The 18444-nt window shown below is 36.5% G+C and overlaps 1 protein-coding gene and 1 pseudogene across 1 annotated transcript in view; both read right to left on the bottom strand.

The window, feature by feature from the left end:
• The window catches only part of LOC115440647 (polypeptide N-acetylgalactosaminyltransferase 2), a 148387-nt gene that overhangs the window by 14333 nt on the left and 115610 nt on the right, over nucleotides 1-18444 (bottom strand). The gene's annotated exons all lie outside the window — the stretch shown is intronic.
• Nucleotides 740-18444, bottom strand: part of LOC119190397 — a 35961-nt pseudogene continuing 18256 nt past the window's right edge.

The following is an 18444-nucleotide window of genomic DNA, read 5'->3' as shown; positions in this document are numbered from 1 at the left end:
ATAACTGCGATTAAATAAGTTGCGTCAACCCCACATTCTAGTAGGATAGAGGAATTTTTTACTACGAGCAAGTTTGCGATAATAAAATAGTTGCCGCGTGACATAGCTTCTCTTCTGCCAGCCTGCCTGCACAGCCTAATATTCCCGGAAACGCCCGATGTCATTGGTTAGCGCACCGGCGCGTAACATTATTCTCCATTTTTGAAACGAGTCTAAACTTTTTGAAAAATAAGTTGCTTAAGTCAATTTGTCTAACAACAATCTTTATTATAGTAATATTTTATAAGAGTATAATTGTTTTTTACAGGTCACATTGGACCTCGAGGGGTCCCCGGTCCGCGAGGATCCTGCGACTGCCCCTCTCCAATCTCCTACTACCCATATCCACAAGGTCTCTAAAGGGACCCTAAAAGTTCCTTATAGAATAATCAAAACTGCCATTTATGCTAGTTTCTGTAGATTTTTAAAATTGTGGAAAATTAATGACCAACTTATTTTTATGTATACGATTTTGTTATATTTTCGATTGATGCATCTGTATGTATTTACTTATTTTATTTTAAAAATATGTACTTAATAAATAATATTTATGAAAGTAACTTTTGTATTCATACGTTAATTACTTATAGCTCATTTTATGAACTAAATTATTATTACAAATATTTAATAATAGGTTTAGAAGTCAAATACAATAAAAATAAACCATTTCAGCTAAAAATGAAAATCACATTTTATTTTAAAAAATTACAAAACTGTCACAAGATTGCGATGATTTACAAGGCATTCCAAAACTTACTTTGGATATACAAATTAAAAAAATAAAAATCTTGACAAATATCCGGTTTCAACCAGATTTCCTCCGTATGTATAAAATGCAAAAATCTAGCAGGATTGCTACGATTTTTAAGGATTTGATTTAAAATCCGCCATGACAGTTAATTATTGGCGGGCTCCACTTGCCGTACGGAATCGATGTCCGCCTTGCAGAAGAAACACTGTTTACTGTTCAACAAGTGTTGCATTATACAGGCTCTGAAATAAGAGAATTTCAATATTTATCGACACTATTCTAGAAATTTTTAGTGCTTCGGTGGCGTAGTTATATTGCGGTGCGATTGCCGGACTGATCACTTGGGTTCTATTCCTGGAGCGGTTTAAGTGACGATGAATTTTAATATTTCAATTCCTGTGGCGGGTAAGGTGATATTGTTGTTAAATATCAGTCTGACGTCTGGAATTTATGTCCAATGTGGCGATAAGCAAGGCTATCATATCACGGGAGTAAATATATATATGACAAAAGTGGGTCCACGACTCCACATATTGCGCCTCTGCATACCTATACTGCATACCTCTTCCAGACGTTCGTCATTATAAGTGATCCCATTGCACCTGATGGTAAGTGGGTGAGGTTCAATAGAATGTCGACTGGCGAGAGATGATTGCCCTTGGCAGGCGACACAATCATGCCGGTCTGTTGGAATTGTATATACACAGGCTGATCCCGGAATGCGACACATTTACGTGGGCCACTGTGGCGGGTTTTAACACCTTCTGTATGGTGGTTGCTATCCGGGTAGATATAAAATATATCCTACCACCATTCTAGTCCTTGTTCGGATAAGAGTTAATAAAATAAACATAATATCAAAGGAATATCATGTAATACTTGTCACCTGCAAGAATGGTGTCCACAAGGCACGAAGGCGGAGTCGGCCGGTCGCGCGTAACAGATGGTGCAGAGCAGGTCGGACTGCGCGCCGCTGGAGCCCGGCGACCGCGCCCGGACCGCGGCGTCGCGAGCTACTTGCAGCCTGTCCACCACCACCTCCAGGGCTTTCAGCTCCTCGATGGTCACGTCTTCCGAATCTATTATATTGTGTTTCATGTGGCATAGGCAATACAAGAGTGATATCCTTGACAGCCATTAATATACACATATCCATATAAATCATTAATGAATTATTATTTATAGAACATTAGGAAGTGGAGGAGGTGATTTTGTCTACGGATATTTCGAAACGCAAGCAGTTTTTTCACGTTGGTTTTCTGTGGAATAGTGGTAATATCCTGAGTCAGTCGGGCCTTAGCGTTGTATAATATGTATATTATATCTACAGCTAAGCTTTACCAGTTTTTATTTTATTGGTAAGCTTTTACTTCACGGTCCGAATACGCCGGTGAAAGATATATATGAGTAGATAAGTACTAAATACTGAAGGTGAGAGCCTAGTTGGCAGTTAAAACGAACTGTCAAAGCCAAGGTTACGCATCTCTGAATTTTTTAAAGGTAGGTATGTGTATATTCATTGTAAATTATTGCTTGCTTTATCGATAAAGGTTTCCTATAAGATTTTTCAGGGTAAATACAATCTACCAATCTTCACTAGGCCAGCGCGGTGGACTAAGGCTCTCTCTCTCACTAGTAGAGAAGGCTCGTGTCCAGTAGTGGGACAATATATAAATCAGGTCTGATATTACATTGGTTCTCTGTATAACGAACTTTGAAATTGAATTCAAATGGCAATCAGTGTCCAATTAAATAATATCAAACAAGACAAGACAACCAACGGAATCACTAAACATACGATAAAAATATGGCGATTGATAACTGTACTTAGTCCATTGAAATGTTACATTTTTTAGGCCTTACCTTGCGTTTTTTAGAGGACGCAATTTACTTTTTTGAAGTGTAGGGGGGGTCAGTCTAAAGCTAAAACCAAGTTTGTGGGGTCGCCACCCTTGTCCCACGGCCGCCATCTTGAAAATAGGGGTTGAAATGGTTTTTGATGTATCTCTTAAACTATTTATCTGACAAAAAATGTATAAGCATTTTTGTTGCAAATTAAATTCTCTACAACTTTGGTCTAGTAACTTTTGTCGTAGAACTAAAATAAAAAGTTATAAGCGAAAATGTTAAGAAATTCAATGTTAAGCAATGTCCATTGCAACGTCATCAGAACGTGTGTTTATAAGGTTCATAATACTTTTTTTTGTACTCTCATTAATACCCAAATACCCAAGGGACCATTAGGGAATAAAAGATCATCTGCCTGCTATTATTATTATTATTATTTCTAACCTCTCTTATTGTAAGAATAGCTGATGTGTTGAAGTTGTCATTGGCCCATATCTTTTAGTTGTGCTACATATTTCTGTACGTGCGGATGTATTTTATTCTGTTTTTAATTTTGAAGACGATTTCGAATGATTTTAGACACGATTTTAACTTTAGTGAAAACTATTTTTTTTATTAGCATTTTGACTTTTTAAAAGTCTTTTACAATAACTTACTTACGAAACTTCAACACAATATTATCAGCTATTCTTACAATAAGAGGTTATAAATAATAATAATAATAGCAAGCAGATGTTCTTTTGTTCCCTAATGGTCCCTTGGGTATTTGGGTATTAATGAGAGTACAAAAAAAGTATTATGAACCTTATAAACACACATTCTGATGACGTTGCAATGGACATTGCTTAACATTGAATTTCTTAACATTTTCGCTTATAACTTTTTTATTTATAGTTCTACGACAAAAGTTACTAGACCAAAGTTGTAGAATGAAAATTTGTTGCAAAAAAGTTTATACATTTTTTGTCAGATAAGTAGTTTAAGAGATACATCGTAAAACCATTTCAACCCCTATTTTCAAGATGGCGGCTGTGGGACAAGGGTGGCGACCCCACAAACTTGGTTTTAGCTTTAGACTGATCCCCCCTACACTTCAAAAATAAAATTGCGTCCTCTAAAAACGCAACCCCAAATGTAACTTTTCAATGGACTAACTAACATTTATAAAACGAAGTGTTTGTCCTTCGATTTGCCGAGCATGAATTCCAAACCGTCCAATCGGAAAAGCGGCTCTGTCACTAGCGCTTTCGTCACTCTCTCCAAATGCTAGAAATAAAACAAATTGAACATGGCAGGTGAGCCTACAAAATCGCTCTTACTACAATCATGAGATGGAAATGGCTCAATCCAGTAAATAAAAGGGTCGAATCGGCGTGATTTGGATAAGCACAATTTCACGATCCATTGTACTTTTATGGTCATTAAGAATCGCGTTACGTTAATAAATTCTTTTCAAAATTATTTTTTTTTTTTTATAACACCATTTCAGTATTGGACGTCTCTAAAACGTACTATTGCAACTCATGTCTTAAACTCATCAAAATGTAAGGTTACTTCCGGCGACAGCTTCGGGTCCAGCATCCTGATGAGACAGCCAGCGACCGGCGCCAGCGCAACGTAGTAGTGCACGCGGTCAGTGTCGGGCAGCCTGCGCGCCATCAAGCCGCGCGAAGCTCGCGCCGCCGCCCGCGCGCACGCACACGCGCGATATCACCGCCATCAGGATCTGTGTGAGATACTTATTGCTTTCTTAACAAAAATACTAGTTATTTTTGTGTTTACAAGTTCATTCTCAGAACCCTGAAGTCCAAAAACAAACACACATCTTTATTTTCGAAAGGGTAGGTGGAGGTGCAACTAGGGCAATCATTTTTCGTCATAGTTGTATGAACCTATGGCCTCATCGGGCACAAATTTCAGCCTCCGGACTAATACCAAAAGATTTATAGCCATTAAAGACCCGAAATCCAATTTTTTTTTTTTTGTATAACCTAATGGAGTAAGTTCATTCAATTACATTTAGGCGACTCGTCCGCTTTAAACTGCCTTTCTATTATAATATGTCTATAGAACTTAGGTGTAACATAGCTTCTATTTTGGCGGCACAATTTAAAGATTCTGAACACCCAAACTCTTGTATACCAGAGAGACCTACCATCTTGTTAATTGCGCTTTATGATTTTTCTTTGGACACCGGAATCTCTAATTACCTGACAAGTTCTCCCTAGTAACAGCTCGTTCTGATCATCGCAGGCTGTCGGCTTTGTGAGCAGCTGAGGAGCCAGGCACAGGGTCATCTCCAAAAGCCCCTGGCTAACCCGTGATACAAGTCGAAGCACGTGGCTTAAGAGTTTGATTTGACGCGACTCTAGGTGTGCGTCTACGCTTACCCTGTCCATCTAAAAGATTAAAGATAAGCATAGATGTACTATCGAAACAATTTGCATTATTCACAGTAGGCCCGTAAATAAATAATATAACTGATGGCAATTAGAAATAGTATAATGATTGACCATGACAATATATCGATGATAGAAGTTTCAAATACCATAAATGACTAAGGAATAACTAATTTTACATTCTTGAACTTCTTCGTGTCTTATTCTATCATGATGTATTTAGAAAGATACTTTTAAAATTCATGTAGGGAGACCAGGTATGAAAGTAACACGGGATGAACGTAACAAATGAATTTTAAACGAATTATGTCTTCTGCATTGATAGTTAAAGCACCAATATATGCCATTTTGGATCCCAATTCACCTCAGTTGCACCCACGGCGCTGTGCCGTCACGTTATGGATGTAGCGAGACAGTACGTCAAAGTACCTCCAAAGTAACTTTTAATTCTTTTTAACTGCGTTTGTTTTATAATGTTAGGTTCAATCTTGCATGTCAAGTATCAATGAAGTAGCGTAACTATTCATTTCTCTATTTTAGTGTTTAAAATGGTATCTTACTAAAGTAGTTTTCAAGTTACAAGCATATGTTTGTCGTATTCGGGAAATTTTGAATGGTGTGATACCGTTTATGGTGTGATATCTCGAAGCACATTTTGTTGCGTTTTTTTGTATTTCAAATTAATACAAATCCATTTGCCAGGTTGCCTATTTCTGAATGCCTAATATACACAAAAAAACAACCATTCAAGCTTTAGCTATTGCAGAAATAATGGATTTGGCTGCAGAAGAAGTACTTCTCATAGAAATACCATTAAGAGACACTGCGAATTTATATCAATTGTGCAATGTTACTTTATATAGATGCGTGCAATCGAACGTTGAGTGCAAACTGTTTAAAAAAAAGGAAATAAGACATAAAGAAGAAAAAGGATGCTAAAATAATAAAAGATACTGATGATTCAGATAGCGAAGATGGCTTCTGTATAGATAGCATGGAATTCTTTTCAAACAGCAGGTCAAATGAAAACTGGGTGCAATGCCTAGACTGTTGTGGGCTCATGTAGACTACACTAATAACGAAATGCGTGCCATAGTTGTTTGTGTGATTGAGATCTCATTTTTCAATAGTGTTGATAATTATTATTGTATGCTAGCAATGTTTATTTGTTTTTATAAGAATTTTGATCCGAAAATTATACCCATAAAGCTGATTATAAATTAATATATCGATTATGAAAGTAATTTTATTTTTTTACGATATTTCAAACATCCCCTTACACTGTTACAACCAACCCTAGGGGTGGGATGGTTGTAACAAATCCGACTCTCAAATATGTAATCGCTTTTCTCAAAATTTATAATATAAATAATATTTAAGGTGCTGTTAAAAGATAGGCGAAAGACCAGTCTATCATGTGTATTAATTAAAACTTTAGAATTCAGAAAGCTCTGTGGGATTTTAAGAAAAATAAAAAAAATTTACGTTCATCCCTGGTCTCCCCTACGTATATTAAAATAAAGAAAAAGTTTTAAGGTTTAATAACTTGAGTAATTAGACTCAAAGTTTAACATTTTTGTCACTAACTACCAAATCAATTTTAGGCTGTAGCTTAAAATATAAAGATAAACGGAGAAAATAATGTCTAGTACCTAGTATACCTAGTATATAGATAAATACCAACTTGCGACAAAATGACCCCTACGACATTCCAAATTACTACCGTCGATATTTTAGTATTTAATGTAGATACTAGACAAATAAGTTATGTAAATAAAGCTCGCCAAATTACGCCGTGCTACTTCACAATTCTATAACTTCACTAACATATAATCCGATAAAATAAAACTAGTCTAATGCATGTAGGATAATGCCTTTATTTATCTGTGATATTTACACTAGTTGGTTAGTTTCATTGTCAAAGAAATTGTGAATAATTTATACATCCATAAAGAAAAGAATAAGAAAATTCTTGAAACTATGGATTTTTTTTTATTGCTCTGAATGTCGAGACGAGCTTGCCGTTCGCCTGATGGTAAACAATACGACCGCCCATAAACAGTAGAAAGACCATCCAACACCTTAAATTACCAAGCGTTGTACGGTATTCCAATGCGCTCGCCATCCTGAGACATGAGATGTTAAGTCTTATTAAGTCCAGTAGTTACACTGGCTACAATGTCCTTCAAACTGGAAAACAACAGTGACTACCCACTGTTGCTTGGCGGAAGAAATAGACATTACGGTGGTACCTACCCAGGCGAACTCTCACATATAAGAGACCAGTATTTTGCTAAGCGCATAGCTACCTCTTGCATCATAGTGACGAACTCCGAAAACGCCCAGTTCAGCTGACTTAGCAAAGAGTTGAGGAATGACGCTGCCTCCGCTGGATGCGCGGCCAGATAGTCCCTGATGCGGCCCTGGATCACTTCAGAAGGGCATGGACCTAATTTGATACACCATACTTAATATTATATTTATCTTTATTGAGCTTTAAGTTTTGTAATAATTGACTAGCATACAAGTTCATTTTGATATTACGTTAATAAATGAAACCATATACTCTAAGGCTGCAAAGTCTTTGAAACGTCGGGAGAAAACTAAAATATAAAAAACCCTGATAGAATCCGAAAATTAGTTTAATTACAACCATATACTCGTCATTACCTCTGTTAATATTGTGGCAAAAATTATCCATAAATAACGAATATTTTCATAATAAATCCCGGTGTTATTTTTAAATTGTTTTGGTTTTTATAGTTAAGTGCGAATGTGGCGTGTGCGTGAGTGTATTTCAGACTGAAAGTGTGAAGTTGCCGTTGCGGCTGATTCTTTTAGTAGTGGCATTAGTGCGCGTAAAATTAAAATTATTTTTACTGATATTTATTTTGTTAAAACTTACACTTTTTTATTATACAGGTAACTTATTATAAAGTGTTATTTTTAAAAAAAGTATTTATGTTTATTTAGTAACTCAATATCAAAATGAACCTGTGCATATATATTTTTTGTTAAACTATTCCAGATATAAGTTGTCTGTGATAAATTTCAATAAAATTTCAATCATAGGGTACAGTTCAATACCGCGTAACAGGCACAAGTATATACTATGTAAGTGACGAAAAAAAGCAAATTAAAATTGATACTTAATACTTTAACCTTGTGAGTGATAATACCAACTCTTTTTAGTATTTACTAATGCTAGTTACGACCTATTACACTATTTCTGACGCTATTCTTTTTTTGTTCATAGCACAACAGGGGAAATAAACATATTTTGCAAGCCATGTCACGTCAAAACATAAAAGAAACTTAGACTTAAGTACCTAAATATACATTTTCACCAACTGTAAGAAGCTCACAAGCTGTGAAATCACAAATATTTCTAGGCATAATAACCGTTATTCTGTAAACCAATAAAATAAAAGAAACATTTTTACCAAAACATTGACTCATCAGGCCAGCGTCGACCTTGGCTCCGAGGTTGTTTACCGTCGGCTCTCTGTCACCGTATCTGTGAAATATACCTTGTTTTTGTAGTTTTCATATCAAAACATAAACTTATTAAAACTAGGATGGAGATAAAATAAGTTTCATTGCCACCATTTGACAAAGTAAGAAATACTATTTTTCTGACTTTTTTTAGGTCGACGACGGAGAAAGTAGGTCAAATGTCTTAATCCTTAAATGCTCCTGAAGAAAGAAAGAAAAAGGAGGTTAATTGTTGTTGGTGATCTACACTACTCCTAAATACCATAAAAGAAGAATCATTGATGCACTATCATTCTGAAGGAATAGGGAAAAGGAAATACATGGGACTGTTTTGAGCTCTAGAAATCACAAATACCATACGAATGGTAACAATAAGCTGTCATGTCAATTATCGGAGCAAGTACAAAGATTATATTCACCCTGTATGGGCCCTGTATTATATACTGTCCCACTGCTGGGCATGGGCCTCCTCTACTGCAGAGAGGGATTAGGCCTAGTGCGGATTAGTCTTTTCAGGTATGCAGGTTTCTCAACTATACTTTCACTGTATAAGCAAGCGATAATTGGAACGGTGAAATACGGGTATTTTGTTTGTAAGCACCGTAAACTTTATTTACTTGTCTCAATAACTTATGCGATCTTGTGTACCGTAGAGAACAAGATGGTGTCGTAGGTAATGTTGTCCGTAAACAAATATTATAACACAATAGCTAGTTATTAGATTTATACGATGTTACACCTCCTACGATCTTACCCCATCGCACCTTATGTAGTTTCGTTCAGTAACGCAATGTAAAAATGACCCTGTATATGCTGCCAGTGGGTAGATAATCATTCGTGACAACAATCGATTCAACGCTTGACAAACGATGAAATACCGAAAACCGCGTTTTAAACAGGTCAGGGCTTTATTAAACAGAGGTGGTCATCGAATTTATTTATTATCCCGCATTGTAAAGTGCGACTCAACTCAGAATGCAAATAAGTTATTTATTTATTTTATTTATTTTACTCACTTTTTATCTTATTAATTATAATATTAGCAATAATTACAGAATATGATTTTAAACGATTTTTTAGTTTAGTCAAAAACAACACGGTTTTACTCACGTATAAAAAGTAGTCGGAATCGCCGACCAGTTTATTTTAGTACGTACAACAAGAAAGATTAGTAGAATAACCGCGGCGTGACATCGCTTCTGTTCTGCCAGGCTGCTTGCCTACCTGAATATTTCCCGAAATGCCTGATGTCATCAGCTAGGGTAGCTGGGCGTAACAATTGTTTTAATTTTGTCATCGGAAATACGAATAGCATATCAAACTGATGACACTAAATCTAATGGTTAAGTACTGGAAAGGGCTCCAAATGAGTATTGACTGACGAGAAACGTTTATCACTCGCCAGTCGACATAATTATGCCGGTCTGGTTGAAACCAGATATAGAGATGGTGTTTCAGGAACGCGACACACTTATCACTGCCACAATGGACGGTTTACCTTGTAAATGCATCTTGTGTTCGGAGGTCGCTATCTAGACGGACATAAAAAAATATCCGACCATCAGCAAACCAAAACACCACCAGTAAATCCGTAATGTTATTATCATTGTTTTTTATAATAAGTACCGACTGCACGTCAACTGGGCCTCTCGTCGAAAATCAGCAGGGCTAGTGTTGTATCCAGCTGAATGAGGTACCTTTGCTGGACTTTGTGTAATTTTTGTTCATTTATTTATAAATAATATAGTAATTTTCTTTTTAACATTGTTTAATGTAGTAATGTATCTATTTAAAATTGTACCAGCAATAAATCCTTGTTTTTCTCATGTAACTTAAAATATTATTTGTGGTGTTGATCATCTGTATATTCGATAGCGAAGACCTTAAGAGACTGAGTTTAATTTGACAGCGTTTTTGATATATTTTTTTTATTCAATAGTTACTCTATCGGTTTACCACAATAACCTTACAACTAATACAATGAATTTTCTTATACTAGGTGATAAACCTTTACAGGTGTATACAACATTATTTGTAAAACTTTACAATGGCTAGATCTGACATATCACACTTAAGATTAAAACTAAATTGTATTTATTACAAATCCTCCTCCCTCAGCAATGAAAATAAGTGTCGACGTGCATTCTCATTCGCTTACTACTCAACATCGTGTTTTACGCGCCCATTCCGATATTAAACAATAAATCTCGATACAGTATCGACAATAACTCACACGTTACAGTTCCCATCACGTCAGCGGAACACAATGTTTACAGATTAGTTGCGTTTCTGGAAAATTCAGTTTGATTAATTATTGCTGATAACACGTCGGAATTCCATTATAATTACAATATGTTGGATGTTTGAGGTGAAATATTCGTTAGGATAATAATTTCTTATATTTTCGCGAATGTTAGACATTGGAATAAAACTATTTTTACGGATTTTATTTCGTTTTTTTTTATTAATTTTCCCTTGTCACCAATAATGATTAGAACCTCAAAGTCTTCAGCAACTGCAGACTTCGTAGAGCGTCGGTGTTTTACGTCAGCTATACCTATGTTATTTTACGCGGGTACCTATATTCCTTTTTATTTGGCCGATATAAGAGAGGTCACAGTTGCGATCTATCATGAACACGCTCGGTTCTTGTAGACGTGTATGACACTTGAAATGTGGTAAAAATTGACTAATCTTTTTAGCCGCAATTGGTGCACCCACTTTCCGCTGTTCGTATTCCGTCCCATGAGGTAATTGGGGCGAACCTATCGCCATATTGGACACAAATTTCAGACTTCAGGTTGATACTGAGTAGAAAAACCCAATATCACTTTGCCCGACCTGAAGAGAGTGATATACTGCAGTTGCATCGTACAACGACGCCACCGAGGCAGTCCTCAAAACACTGAATGGTGAGATAAGCTGCTTGATTGATGGTGAATGATACGACCCACATACAGTAGCCGAGATAAAAGTAATGCACTCTAGAGTAATGTAGCTTCCTGTTAGTGAAATAATTTTTCAAATCGGTTCAGCAATTACAGAGCTTAACCCCTACAAACCTACAAATAATCAAGTTCATAAACTTTTCCTCTCTATATTTTAGTATACATTATTTAGAGAGCTGTTGTGCAAGCCAGCTTTAATGTTCGAGTCTTATATATCTAGAAATTACTTGCTATAGTGTTTATCGAAAGTGCTTCCACAGTGATGTTTGGGGGCGGAAATAAATAGGTATTCGTTTAGTCTCTCATACTCACTTCGCAGCTAGATGCGGCCACTGTCTGTGTCGGAAACCAAAACCGGAGCCGTGCCAGAACCGCACCAGCACCCAGTTGGACTGCGCCCACGCACGGTTTTGATACGGACGGACCAGCTCCTCCACCATGCACATTTGTCTGAAAAAATTGCTTTATATTATAAAACTAATATAATCTAAAAGGTACTAGTTATGGAAAGAAGATATCTCTTTATAAAGGAACATAGATGTTTAACAAGTTACTGAGTAATATGGAAGGCAGTGAGAATTAATAGTTTTAAAATAAACTAAAGCTGCTTGTAGAAAGTATAAAACGTGACATCTATGACAAAAATGTCTTTCACGAAACTGCGAATAAATCTTACTACCACCATAATTCTCAAACAATACTAACTGTTTCAAAGGCACCCTCTCAATAGCCCTCATCGTAGCAGGCTGAGTTGCGAAAGACGCGAGCGTTTGCACTAGAGACTCCCTCGTGCTCGCCAGCACTATGCGCTGGTCGGCAAACTCCGCGCAGAGGAATGCCGCGCACGACACTACGAGCTCTTCCCACTCTGGGTTAGAGAAAGAATATTATTATTATTATGTAGTTAGAATTTTATGAGTTTTGGGCGTTTGCGAAGACATTTTTAACCTGCCTCAATGAACGTTTGCTGATATGTAACTAATCACATTAAGGCAAATTTAATTTCGAATTAGGGCTGGTATACGTGTTGGCACTTCAAGGGCCGTAGCGAAAACACTTTCCTGCATTCGTTCCAATAGAAAACAAAAATATATAATGAATGACATGCAAGCGACAGATTTATGGTAGTAAAAAGGTGTTTTAGCTACAGGATACGTTCCAGGGACCTTATTCTCTATCCCGCACGTTATTTTAACAGTGCGTAACAAGCACGTAACACAACGCATCATGTTTAGGACTATAGAAATTTGGCTTACAGAATACCATTCCACGCACATTTCACGAAGATAACATGACACGGCCGCGTTACGCGTTTACACTACCATACAGAATAAGGGCCCAGTACAGTTTGTAACCTACTCCGCCAATAATTTAGTTCTAGTTTTAGACTACCATTAAGTATTACAGTTTGTAGATGGATGCCGTCTAAAAAATGTTCCAGCGAGTTTCAGGAAGTTGTCAGCTACATCTTAAGATTATGAAGTAACCTGGTATCTGCTGAACTGGTACAGTCGGATGCATGTACAGTCGCAGCGTGTTGCACAGTTCGAGCATCGCATCAACGTGGTACTCCGGCACGAACGCGAACAGCGGCTCCGTGAACTCGCTCGCGTAATCTGTTAATAGTCTTTGATTAATTGAAACCATAACTGAAGAGTTAACCAGAGAAGTATTTGGAGCACTATACTTAAATAAGCTTGTATATAATTCATGATTTATTTGGGGTAAGCTGATCTTCGTAATGAGAAATTCCGATGTCATTTTTTTTTCTCATAGAAACAGCAGTTCCTGGTATACTTAATAATTACTAAACTCTAGAAGCAACCAGAATGAGATAAGAAGTTTGCAATGATGGAAGAAAGGGGCTTGGATAGATTATTGTGTAAAGAAGATTAGAAATACTTACGGCTCGATTCCATTTGAGCATTTGATCCGATACGTGGTGTCGTTGCTCTTGAAATGGGACTCTGAGGACTGTAAAAAGAATGAACAAAAAAGAAGACGAAATTAAATGTTTTATCGTATTTCAGATGTTTAAATATTATAACTGAGGGTTTATAAAAATAACTTTTCCGATTTATTTTTATTTAAAAGGTAATTTAATCATTCAATATGAGAGAGAGAGTGACAAGCAGAAGATGAATCAAGGCTAATCAGCTTCAAAGCAGAGTAAATTCAATATTATCATCGGAGTTCAATGATCGTGTCGATTTTAGAAAGGAATAGTAACGGGTAGAAGATAAGTAAAGACGTTACAGTTTGAAAGCAGAATAAAGTCAATATCATCATCGAAGTTTAATATCCAACCTTTGATCAGAACTTGAGGTGTACTCCAGTTGAAGTGACGCATAACTTGTGCCCCCCAACAGGGAGCTCTTCCCTGGTAAAATTTCTTTGCTCGCACCCTATACAAAAGCAGATTACTACAATTCAAGTAACGTTAATAACGAACTTAGATCTAGTTTACATTTTAGAGAAAAAACTCTCTTAAAAATAACAGTTAGCAATAAAGATAAAACTGGCGCATGATTTTCTAGGAATACCTTAGTCTATCAGAGAAATATTTTTTAGGAATCGATTGGGTATTTTCCAAGTTACTAATTAAGTAATTTTTTTTTCATAGATCCGATGAAAAGGTTTAGAATCGTTTATTGAAATAGCCCGTTGTTAACATTATGTAATTTAAATGAATTAAAATATTTGCTGTACAGTGGACCCATTTAATGTTTTAGCATATTTCAAATCCCAAGGATTACCGTTCCCTACAAAAATAATCATAACGATTACAGAGTAGACTATTATAGATCATATTATAATATAGGCAAAAGACAGCTTCAATGATAAAAGTCTACCTTCTATCACTAAAATAACCGAGAATGTAGTCATAAATACCTGCTCATGAGCTATGTAATCCGGGTCCGACGACATCCTCAGGGAATGCAGCGTACCGGAGAAATGCTTGGCTAGCTCCAGCTGCCTTTGCTTTGTCCATATCGCACCGATCACCCAGCCCATTTGTAATGCACCCATTTCTAACTTCTCCTGTAATTTTGATACTTTAGTTACGATAATTTTTTTTTGTAAAAGCATATTATACGTGATGTTTATTGTCACTATTAAGTTAATGTTATGTAAGTACTACGCTTTTTTTATACGCTTTTTTTATATGGGTAAATGATCCTAATGCACCTGACGGTAAGTAGAATTAAGTCCAGATAGAATGTCGCCTGACTAGAAACGGTATTTTGTCCTAATCATTTCATATATAATATTTACTGTGGTTCTCTTTGTAACCAAGTTACAATCGTTTGGTTCACATGTGGTATGAGGCGAAGGGCCCTCCCTTAAGGGGGGGGGGGTGATGTTCTCCTATTTGATACATTATTCGCCCCATACGAGCAATGATTACCCCTCGCCAGTCTACACAATTATGTCGGCCTGCTTGAAAACGCATACACATTACACAGAATTATCCCATATCACTAGAATTAAGTAAATCGAAAACCTCGTAAACACTCTTGGATCTTTCCAACTCCTCCAACATCTTCTCCATTAGTTGTTTCTTTATTTTATCTTGTTCTGTTAGTTCGCCATTTGCACCTGAAATCGATGTACCGAGACATTTTAAAACATTAATTGTTATAAATAACATTTATTTTGAATTTAAATTAGATAAAAATCAATCTTATTTATGAAAATTTCGCAAAGCTATGCTTAGTTAAAACACAATTTTACTCGATCAGCTGTAAATCAAAACCCGCCATCTTGCCTCTTAATAAGGTTTAAACTAGGAAAGCGGGGATTTTGTTGACAGCTATTTAAGCAAATCTTAAGCACCTCCTAACGCTAAAACAATTTATTAAGTAAGACTGCATGTGTTTTTCTTTTTATTATGCACTTGCTTCCATTCTTTCTACACTACCCTAAGTCTGACTGGGAGAAAGTACCCATGACATTAAATCCGCCATACCATGTGTACAAAGTGTTAATAAATAAATAACAGTTCTACAATATGCATATAGAGTTACGCAATCACTAGCTGTGCCCGCGGTTTCACCCGCGTGGAAATCTGTGTGTTACAAAGATTTTCCCGTGTAAATCCCAACCCATGACATTTTTTACAACGCCGTGACGTCCTTCAGTTTCAGTCAATATACATACAACCATAAGGTACTATTAACCTAAACCTTCCTCAAGAATTGCACTTTCTCTCAGTAAAAACCGTACAAAAATCCCTTCTGTGTGTTTTGAGAAAATCGATCACATACAGACAGACAGATTATAAGGACTTTGTTAGACTTTGGACTTACCTGGTCCATTATGTAATTCAGCAGTTATAGTGTATATTCTATAATCTATATCGTGCAGACAATCCGCCATGTCGAGTTGATTGTCTCGCAACTCGCACAGCTGATGAGAAGAAATTAACAAAAATATTTATCTCATTCAGTGTTTGAATTACTAGACTATCTAGTAATTCAAAGACCTAATAATTCAATCTATATTCATTTATAGGAATAAGTGAGTCTTGCTTCGATACCGGTTGTTTTTATTGGAGTTGCGTACACAACTCCACTATGTGTGCTAGTTCATAGTTTTCATTGGCAAAGTCAGCGTTTGCGCGTCGCTTTATAACTATGTTATCTATAATTCCTTTGTGGGGAATTATAATAGGCAATACATATTTGATTTCTTACCATCAGGTGAGATTTGCTACTCTTTTACCTCAATAGCACCATGGTTCCTATTGGACTCATTTTGAGAAAATAATTTCACGTAGATGGAGTTCCAAACACAACCACGTATTTTTTTCTACTCTATGTCAAAGTGACTTTAATGCCCTTGAATTTAAGTAAAATCCTCGGATAATGTCAATAAAAGACCGTTGTGATGAACGTGAACGAATGTGAACGAACAAATGAATGTGAACGTTGAATCCAAGGGGAAGTAATAGTTTCGAGAACCTTTTCAGCGTGTTTGATCGCAGCTCCATGGTACAGGGCCAGTAGACCGTCGACCAGCCTGAGGTGAGCTGATCTGACGTCAATAGCACCAGCTCCGGGCATCATGGACCGCGTGCCTTTCATCGCTAAGGCAGTCTCGCCTGTAGTTCTGCTGTAGGGTAAATATAAAAGGTTACACAAAAACGGTAAAGAGTAGTAGGTTATGAAAGAAATGTGATTTAGAAAGGTATTTTAGGAGATACATCTACACGCTGTACATATATTCACAGCAAAATAGGATTGAACGTAGAATAAATATTCGATAAAATTTACAAAAATATTTTTTTCCATTTGTTTTTCTATTGAGACTCCTCTACAGCTTCAAAATTAAGTTCCAATACAAGTTATTCAGGAATCCGTTTATAAAGTTCATTAACGAAATTGTATTAGTTATGTAACCTATATCGTCTCCCTCCCCGAGGAAATTCTTATGCGCTCATTTGCCGCGGATCTAGGCATACAGTTCTGTGTGTATACCTCATGGTTGTAACTACATATTGAGGTATATGAGAGCTCGCGAACATTTCTTGGCTTTCCCCCATCCTAAGATCCTTCCCCCACACTACTTTCCCAGCTATCCCCTCCCAACTTTCCTCCACGCCCCTGCAGTCGCTACGCCAGGGAATTCGAGTATCTCATTCGCAAGAATCCCTCAGTTTAGACAACAGGGTCTGATATCCAAAAAAATAATTATATCATATATTTGTCTGTCAATTTGTCTGTCTGTCATAAGCGGCGATAGCCTAGTTGGGTGTGGAACGGACTGCCAAGACGAATGTCCGCAGATTCAAATCCCAAGGGCACACACCTCTGACTTTTCTAAAATCATGTGTGTATTCTTTGTGAATTTATCGTTCGCTTTAACGGTGAAGAAAAACATCGTGAGGAAACCTGCATATCTGAGAAGTTCTCTATAGGAATTTCGAAGGTGTGTGAAATCTACCAATCTTCTTCTTCTTCCCTGCCAGCCCGAGCTGGCTTCTTTGTTTACTAAGTATATTTTTCATTTATTTTATTTTCAATATAAATTGTCTTTTTTAATATAAGCTAATTTAATTAAGTATTAATTAAATATTCTCATGTACCTTGACTTATCATAAGTGCAACCATGTTCGCCTACGTGATGAATAAAGCATTTTTATTTTTTTGATACGCACTAGGCCAGCGTGGTGGACTAAGGCCTAATCCCTCTCAGTAGTAGAGGAGGCCCGTGCTCAGCAGTGGGCAAAGTATATAATACAGGGCTGATATTATTATATATTATTATTATTTGCCTGTCTGACTGCCTTTCCGACATTTACAGACTATTTTCTTGACACTGATAAGAGTATAACGTATCCACACAATATGTTATCTTAAAAACTAACAACGAACACAAAGTGCTGTTTTATAAAATCTTCAATGAGCAAATCCCAGCCCAACTTAACCGGTATTTTTTAGCTAGACAAATAGCAGACAGAAGCAATTTACCAGACGACTAAACAATCAAAGCTTCGTAATGAATTTGCTTGAGACGTAGTTAACAGAGAGCACTTCCAAATTACTCTGCGGGGCTTGGTATTTGTATTGGGTCTTGTTTTGTACAATTTTGATTGGATTTTGATGATTTAGCTGATGAATTAAACGCTTCGATATTATGACCAGATAGAGAGTGAAATACAATTTATTTAATGACCACGTCAATATTGACGCAACAAACTTTTCAAACATATAAAACGAAAATAACTATGATTATTAAATTACTGTACATACTTATTTACAAGAATGATTTCGAATGTAAACAAACATGAAGTCTTATCTTAAACTAGCTTTTGCTCGCGGCTTCGCCCGCGTGAAGGAGTTTTCCGGGATAAAAGTCTCACTATATATTTATCCGGGATAGTAGCCTATAATCTTCCCAGGGTCTTATACTATCTCCATACCAAATTTTGCTTTCTTATACCACGTCTTTAAGGGGATAA

Source organism: Manduca sexta, chromosome 24, assembly GCF_014839805.1.
Source record: "Manduca sexta isolate Smith_Timp_Sample1 chromosome 24, JHU_Msex_v1.0, whole genome shotgun sequence".
In the NCBI taxonomy this organism is placed as follows: domain Eukaryota; kingdom Metazoa; phylum Arthropoda; class Insecta; order Lepidoptera; family Sphingidae; genus Manduca; species Manduca sexta.
This window is presented reverse-complemented; position numbering and strand designations above follow the sequence as displayed.